The sequence below is a fragment of the Hemicordylus capensis genome, chromosome 1 (assembly GCF_027244095.1).
Source record: "Hemicordylus capensis ecotype Gifberg chromosome 1, rHemCap1.1.pri, whole genome shotgun sequence".
NCBI lineage: Eukaryota > Metazoa > Chordata > Lepidosauria > Squamata > Cordylidae > Hemicordylus > Hemicordylus capensis.
The window spans coordinates 180,980,486-180,989,294 of record NC_069657.1 but is presented as its reverse complement, the minus strand read 5'-3'; the positions used below and the strand labels follow the sequence as shown (position 1 = coordinate 180,989,294).

The 8,809-nt window shown below is 44.6% G+C and overlaps 1 long non-coding RNA gene across 1 annotated transcript in view; it reads right to left on the bottom strand.

Moving 5' to 3' along the window:
- Window positions 1–3,851: 3,851 nt before the first annotated feature.
- LOC128340320 (uncharacterized) overlaps window positions 3,852–8,809 on the bottom strand; it is a 44,152-nt gene continuing 39,194 nt past the window's right edge. Inside the window, exon 4 of the long non-coding RNA XR_008313596.1 lies at window positions 3,852–4,129. This is a non-coding gene — a long non-coding RNA (uncharacterized LOC128340320). The remainder of the gene's footprint in view (window positions 4,130–8,809) is intronic.

The window sequence follows — 8,809 nt, the reverse complement described above, 5'->3', positions numbered from 1 at the left end:
CCGCGGGGGTCAAAACCTTCCTTCTTACAATGGGAGAAGTGGCGCCGAAGGGTTGCTCTCCCACGACGTGAGAAAGGGACCCCCAAGTAGCCACCGATGGGCAGGTAAATCACCAGCAGACCATCCGAGCTTGAACGGCACCAGTTTATGTTACCTGGGAGACCCCAGTTACCACAAACCAGACAGACAAGGATGATTGAAGGAAGCAATAGTCACCATTTATTGAACCAAAACCAGCGCTGGTGGCTCTTCCTGGTGCCTCACGGCCCTCCAGAAAGAAGCCCCGAATCCCCCGGTTTTTGGGGTTTTAAACCTTGGCATTGTTACACATCTGGGCGTTAACATTTGGCCCAAGAACCAATTAGTTCATTTCATTAACACATGTGTTTGCCTCAGGGCTGGACTTTGCTCTGAATTCCGGTTTTACAGAAAAGAGATAAGCAAATTAAGAGAAGATTCTTTCACATTCTAAGAAGCAGGGCAGTTTGGAATAAGCCGATCATTCGATGCCTATGCTAATGAAGTTTGCAACACCCGTACCCTCTTTCCCCACCCTGTCTGTCCTTGGCAGATAAGTAACTCAGCAAGGAATTTTCCATTCCACACTTGCAAACTCTATTAACCATTTCTTGACCAGTGCAAACCTGAGTTCTGTCTCACTCTTTTTGCAAAGACACTTTCCCATTCCATGAGAACAAAGTAATTACAAAGCAGCTTTCAGAAAAGGCATTTCCCCCTCATTCCACACAACAACCCTGTGAAGTAGGTTAGGCTGAGAGAGAAGTGACTGGCCCAGAGTCACCCAGCAAGTATCATGGCTGAATGGGGATTTGAACTCGGGTCTCCCTGGTCCTAGTCCAGCACTCTAACCACTACACCACATTGGCTCTTATTGGCAAATGAGGGGTTAATTCCACATATCCGTGGGTCGAGGATGGCTGGAAATTACTTGGAGGTCATTTCCAGCTGCCATTTTGTGTTTGGGAGCCTCAAAATGGCTTTATTTAAAAAAAAACCTTTTTAAAAGCTGGTTTTTAGCTGATTTTCGTCCATTTGGGGGACGAATAAAGGAGGGGAAACGAAAGGGGAAAAGTGAGGCATGGTAAGCAGCAACCCCCTGCTTTCCCCCCAGAAATATGACCAATTTTTGATGGTTTTCCTGACCTCCAGGAACCTAACCCCTGCGATCCCATAGCCCCAGTGCCTCGATATTTGCATTTTCCATATCTACGGTTGCAGTGGGGAATGGAACCCCCACGAATATTGAGATTCTCCTGTAGTGAAATATTAAAATACAGACAATTGTCCATTTGTGGAGATTTCTTCATGGGTGTTGCCTAATAAAATTTTACCCATGTGGCAATCACCACAAACATTTATTTGAACTTCTTCAGGACTGGCAGAAGGTACTCCTTCAGGCTCACTGTCTTTAGCCATGGCTTAGAGACCACAGGTGGTAAATGAGACATGCAGAATAGGGGAATAAAGAGCAAGAGAGAGGATATTCTCAAGTGCTTGAAGGCTTAGTTATGTGCCATGTCTTTAAATAAAAATCCTCCAAGGCTCAAGAACTGTCGTAATGAACCTTTAGTAGGGAGTTTGACACGTCTTTTCTTAGGCCCTTTTTCATTATTCCTCATTTGACTTCTTTTGACTAAATGCACGAATCCATTTCAAAAACAGAGATTAAGCCATCACTGGCACAGATGTTTCCGCATTAGCCAGAAGGGTATAATGATGCTGCACTGGAGCTTAGACAATGACAAGCACTTGAGAATTTTCCATCTATCCTGGGGAAGAGAACTGGAGAATATGCTGTCGAAGAAAACACAGTATTGCCTCAATTGAATTAAACAGATTGATATGAAAGAGCTTTTCTCTCTATAATTCCAGAGTCTGTGAAACCCCTTGTATATCCTCTTGCCCTTAAATAGGAATAATGCATTCGACTACTACAACCTTTCAGAACACTTTGCCTCTGCAGTTCTAATCATGGATGCAAAATTACTTCCTAGTGAAAAAGTTATCCCCATTTAGTGACATTAGGTGTATAACTGATTTCTGAGGCAGATCTGGATGAGCTCTGTGTCGACAGGGCCTGTGTGCAGTGAGCTTGTACTGTGGGAATGTACTCTCCTTGTCACCTCTAGGCCTGCTGGATAGGCAGGTACTGGATGCAGTGGTTGGCTGGTTGCATAGGGCCCCCATGCATAAAGTCAGACGTGCATAAGCCTGAACCATGATCATTGCCTAGATTTTATGTGGATTTAATGACTGTACAGTTCAAGTCTATGAGTATATGAATATTCTCATATAAATCTATAACTATGAGTTCTATAACTATAGCTGACTATAGATATCATATATCTATGAGTTCAAGTATTCATGGAAGATGGTCCTATGCAAATATTATATGCAGTGTTATATGCAACATTTATATGCAAAAGTGTCTGAATATCCAGCATACCTGGAGGAGGCACAGGTAGAGTGCAATTCCACTTCCCCACTGTGCATAGCAATATGGCTGAATGGCAGGCCTAAAGGTAGGCCAAGTGTACTTGCAGGGCAATTCCATTCCCTTACCATCCACTGGCTTTTCACTCTTAAGAGTGACCAGGCCCTTGCAAAACATTTACAGGCAGGAGAGGGGGAAAGTATTGGAATTACTTCATGTGAAGCAATCAGAATGCAAGGGACCCTTTGGAATGAGAATCAGGATGCAGAATAGGGTTAGAAGATGCAGAGTTTAATATTCAGTCTCCTCTTCATACAGTAACAGTTTGCTATCTATCTTTCTTTCCCTTGCCCTTCCTGTTCAGTCTGGGAGCAGTTAGCCAGGAGTTAACCCAGGGAATTAAAAAAAAAAATTGCCCTGTATCATGGAATGTGTGTCCCGCAGCTCCGCCACACACACACAAATATCACAATATGTCCATCCCATTACAAGGCTGGGAAGAACATTCTAGAACCTTATTTAAATATTCTGAGATGGAGTGGAACCAGGTCAACCATGATATTGATTCACTACCGCCCTGGCCTGCAGTAACTTTAAGGGAGGTGACTGGTTTGATCTATACCCTGAAGGTGGGGAAGGCCCTGGGTACTACCCTTGTTGTCCTGGAGCTAATTAAAGTGAACCCCAATTGGTGGGCCCTAGGGATGTGCAAACAGGTTTGATGGCAAATTGGTTCTGTTCGACAGTTTGGAGTCAGACCGAACCACCCTGTGTTCGGTCCAATCCCGGACTGACCCCAGACTGAACTTCCTCGGCCATTTGGGGAGTTCGCAAGTAATTTTTCCCCAAAAAACTTTTTTAGGTCTTACCTCCTCCAGGGGGCTTCTCTGAAGCCATGGGGGGGGGTGTCCACAGAGGTTCCCCTCCACCTGCCAGCCTTCCTTGTGCCAAATATATCCAAGTTCAGGCATTCTTCAGTCCTTTCAAGGCCTTTCCCCTGTCACGGTGGCCATTTTGGAGGCCACTGCACATGAACAATAGCCCCCTGTGTGACCCAGGCCACTCAAAGGCCCATCGTGCATGCGCAGTAGCCTCCAAAATGGCCACCACGAGGGGGAAAGGCCCGATAAGGGCCGAAGAATGCCCAAACCAGATGATTTTTGACACAAAGAAGGCCAGTGGGGGAGGGGGAACCTCCATGGACCCCCTCCTGTGGCCTCAGAGAAGGCCCCCAGAAGGTGTAAGTACTAAAAACCTCTCTACTAAATATCATACAATTGAGATAAATGTTTTTATTATAAAAGTAGACACTCCATTAAAAAATATATACTGTGCTGAAGTCAGATGCAGGGGGCTTGGCTGGGGTGCAAGGCACGGCCTATGACGTGGTGGCCTGGGTTCTTTGAACCCCCCCCCCGTACAATGGTGGCTCCGCCCTGTTTCAGTCACAATGTGCTGAGCATGGAACATGTAAAACACAGAGGTCTCATTTGTGTGCTCCAGGAACCTGGATTTCCCCACCTATTGAAGAATGATTAATCACACCTGAGTTAGGTTGTGATCCTGGTGAGAAGAACTCCCCAGCTGGAACCATGTGCTTCTTTTCAAAATCAGTGTTCATGTGCTTCTTTTCAAAATCTGTGCATCCCCGTTAAGGTTATTTAGATCCTCTTCCTGAAGATAGATGAAAATAAAGACAAACCATATGCAAGGTTTAGGAATATAGGCCGTTCATGTATATTCCATGTAAGGTTTGGAATGTCAGCTTGGTAAGCATTCCAAACTATGCTTACATTTCATTCCTTTCATGTCTTTTGTTAATCCATGAGTCATGTAAGATTAATGAGCAAAATGTGATATTATGGAATGTGGAACTCCTTCGCTCAATGCCAATACTGTGAGATTGTGCTGAAATAACTAAAAGTGACACAGATGAGTGTAAATTAGGAACAACTCTGCAGAACTACAGTGAGGTACAAATGGATCAGGTTACTTGATAAATCATCCGTGCACCCCAAGGGGGGTGCAATATTTAATACCACTAACAGAATTGGATTTATACAACCTTATACTACAGATGTAGAGTTGAATGGATTTGAGCTCAAATCGGGGTGTATCAAGTGATTCGAACTCAAATCGAATCACCCCTAGAATAAAGAGCCTGATTCAAGTTCAAATGGAATCAACACTGATTTAAGCTTGCATTGATTCAAGTGATTCAAGCCCCATTTTGAGTCCTGTTTTGTTTCGCCCCACCCCACCCTTGCTGGTTGGTTTTCTGGCACTGGCTTCTGATTGGCTTCAGATCTCCTTGCTTCTTGGTTATCTTGTTCTCATTCAGAGCAATTGTTGTCATGGGTAACTGTGCTCCATTGGCTGGGGGGAGGAAGCAAGGAGGCCAAATGAGGGATTTTCAAAATGAATTTAAGAACCTGCTTGGAGGCAGAGAGACAGAGAGCCATTTCTGCCTCAGGAGAGAAGAATCAGAGAAAGCAGCAGCATCACTGAGAGCTGAGACTGGTGGTGGTGGTGGTTGTTAGGGATGTGCATGGAACTGGTGGTTCTGAAGAACTGGCAGCCCCATTGGTTCGACGACAGGAGGTGTCTAACTTTAAGAGCGGGGGAGGGTACACTTATCACTCCTGCTGCTTTTCCACCGCCAGCGTCCATTTTTTGCAAAGCCCATTGGGGCAGCAGCATACTTCCCTGCCTCCCCATTGCCCCCATTGTCTGGATATGAGCGGAAGTCTCTGACATGCCTGCGTGCACTGGCACGACGTACGTGTGCATGTGCCGGCGTACACAGGTGTGCCGGAGACTTCCGGTCATAATTGGACAATGGGAGCAACGAGGGGGCAGGGAGGAAAGCTGTGCCCTGATGGGCTTTGAAAAAAATGGATGCTGGCGGGGGGAAAGCAGCGGGAGGGTAAGTGCACCCTACCCTGCTCTTAAAGCAGCATCCCTGCTGCCTTCAGGCCTCCCCCGTGTGGTTCTGTGCACATCCCTAGTGGTGGTCTGGGCCTGCCTGCTGCCTGCCCGTCCCAGTGAGTGGAGAGACAGAGAGTGCCTGCTAGGCTTATCTGTGTCTCTATTTTCCCTCTCTCCTTTTAACTTGCAGTGCAAACAACTGCTTTTATTTTCTTTTTTGGACTGTATTTTGGGCAAAATGTGGTTTCTGTGTTGGGAGGAACTGTGTGCTTCTGTTCTGCAGTGTTTTTCAAGGCCGGATTGCAAAATGTGTGCACTCTCCTTGTTTCAGCCATAGGGAACAATGTGGAACTCGAACCATCCCATTTTCCCCCATGGGTAGGTCCTAGGGACACTACTGTGGGTTGGGCTCTATGGTGCGATGGGTGCTACCTACCACCCACTGCACAAAAGAAATGGGCAAGGGGGTGATTTTTTTTAAAAAAATTAACCTTTTCACCAAATCCGCATAGGATCCTATGGGTTTTTTGGGGAAAAGGTTATTATTATTATTATTTTAAATTCTAGTATGACCGGCTATGTTTTAGTCTATGAATGCACATCCTCCTTTTCCTGCAATGGCAAGTGCCTAGAAAGAAAAATCTACACTGTGTTTTGCTGTGAGGAAGAAGCCCCCCTTCTGTGCTTGCTCTTCTTCCTCAGGTTGCCACCACTTCATACTCAGACTCCTGTAGTTTTAATAGCTAGCTTCATGGCAAATAGAAATGAAAAAAAGAAAGTAAGCTTTACTTTAAAGTAAACTCTTCATTAAAAAAGAAAGCAAGTAAGCTTTTCCAAGTAAGAAATATGGGACTGGAGAAAGTGCTACCTGTTGAATTTTTGCCTGTCAGACAGGTGTTTTTTTTGGGGGGGGGGTCTGATCTCTGCTTTCTTAATCATGTTGATTATGTGAAGCTGCCTAAAACTGAAAAGGGCCCACAGCTGTCACTAGAAGGAAGAGCAGAGCATTTATATGAATGTGGTTGCAATTCTGAGAGAAAAGAATTTTTCCACAGCTGACAAATAATAAAAAAGTCTCCTGAATCTAGAAATCAAGACTAAAGAGGCATCTCAATCCAAACAACTGTTCATAAGGTAATGAAGTCATCACGGGGTGTGCATAGTGAAAGGACATGCAAAGTGGCGGGTATTGATGGCAGAGCCAGCAAAGCTTGACTAGGGAGGCTTCAAAGAAGTTTAATTTCTTGTTTGGTAGACAGATTTTTTTATTGGTATGGAAGAAAAATGTTTCCTCAGTTCAGGCAATAACTCTTATGCATCTGCTGACAGTTGTTGTATGAAAGTTGAGGCAACCTTCACACGTGGAACTGTTCTGTTACTGGCCTTTATTTTTTAATGTAACTTTAGCTGAACTTATTTACTTCCATCTTCACAGTCCATTCCATTTCAGTGGTTCTGCTTCCTAGATCATATTATGCTTTCAAACAAGAACCAGTACCAAAAGAACTCCAGAATAAATAGCAAAGCATAAAAGCCATAATCCCCTGATTTAATGTTTGCACAAATAATATTTCCCTGTTGCTAACCATAGCAAGGGAATGTGCTCCTTGCCTTAGGGAGCATTGTCTGCCTTTATTGATCAATTGATTGATTGCATTTCTAGACCACCCCATCCAACAGCACAACACATTTAGAAAACATAAAAACACCATTCAAAAAACACTGCTTTAAACAATTTTAAAACAATTCAGAACCATTTAAAACCAATTAAAATACTTAAAAACAGTTTAATAAACCTTGGAAGGCCAGGCCAAACAAGTAAGTTATTAGGGCTCTCTTAAAGGCCAACAACAAGCCTAAATTACAGATATCTGCCAGGACTGCATTCCCTAGGCCAGGAGCAGCTACAGAGAAGGCCCGGCTCCGAATTGCCACCAGACGTACTGGTGGTAACTGGAGAGGGACACTCCAGATGACCTCAACATGTGGTGGGGTTCATACAGAAGAAGGCTCTCTCTAAGGTAGCCTGGATCCAAGCTGTTCAGGGCTTTATACCAGCACTTTGAATTTTGCCCGCAACATACCAGCAGCCAGTGCCAGTTAATGATCCCCATGAATGTGTGGATTGCAACTCAAGGCTGTGTGATTCAGACCTCCAGTCTGATTCACACCTCCAGTCCCCTACCAACTGAGGGGAAATATATAAAGCTGCTTCATAGTGAGTCAGATCATTGGTCCACCTAGTTCAGTATTGACTATACTGACTGGCAGCAGCTCTCCAGAGTTTCATGAGGGAGCTTTCCTCGGTCCTCCCTGAAAATGTCAAGGATTATGCTGGGGACTTACCACGGAACCAATACCCTTATCATTGACCCTGGCAAATCCCCTGGTATAGCTGGAAAAAATGGGGTGTTGCATGTCCCGATGATGGTCATAAGAAAGAAACCTGTAATGGTGCTGTGTAACTAGTCTGAATGGCAGGAGCTTTCATCAATTCATCCTGCAACTGGGGTAAATCTGGCCAGGAGCTTGCTGTTAGACCAGTTGCTGGAAACGTGGTTGTTGTTGGAGCAGTATTCCAGCTCAAAGAAATATCTAGAGTTTGCCATGCTGGTCCAGTACAGTAGAGTTGAGGATTTTACCCAAAGTGTTCATTCTGTTCCCCTTGAGGTAAATCAATGTCTAAATAAATAAATAAATACTCTCAACTGATGTGAAGAAATTTCTCCCAATGTGGAATTTCTCTATCATTACAGATTTTTAGGGTTCTCCCAGGGGAGAATTCTCTTCAAATACAGGGGTTCTTCACAAGGAGAAACTGAAATCTTTCTGTATTATAGGGTTCCTCCCCAAACAATATTTCTCAGATAGCTTCTCCACATCATGCGATTAGATGTGCAACCAAAATATTCAGGTAATACCTAAACAAAGGTACATTTCACTATATGTTCATCTGAACAATCCACAATTCAATTCATCTGCAATCTGAATGTGTATTAGGGATATGTGAGCAGGCTTGCCATTGAGCCAGCCTGGTTTGGGTGGTTTGAGGTCGAACCGGACCAGCCTCCAAAGTGGGGTGCTGTCTGAGTTCACTGAACTGGCTCATGGGCCAGCTTGGGATGGAAAACTTGTTGTAACAAATAGCCTTGACTCAGAACATCTCGCGGGAGGGAACTATTCGCTGAGACACCCTTCCCCCCGCCTTCCAGAGGAGTCTGAGTGGGCTTCATTGTAAAACTTTTTACTTTAGATCTATGGTAGATTAAAATGCTGCCGCCGCCACCCGCTTATTGGCAGAACCTAAACTCCTGGGCTTGGGGTGGAGTATCCCAGAGAAACTCTTTAACTTTGCTAACAAAGTATGGGGGACTTTGTTCCATGTGCGCAGCTGGCTAGAGGTCTGTGGAGACTGGTTTTGCACCA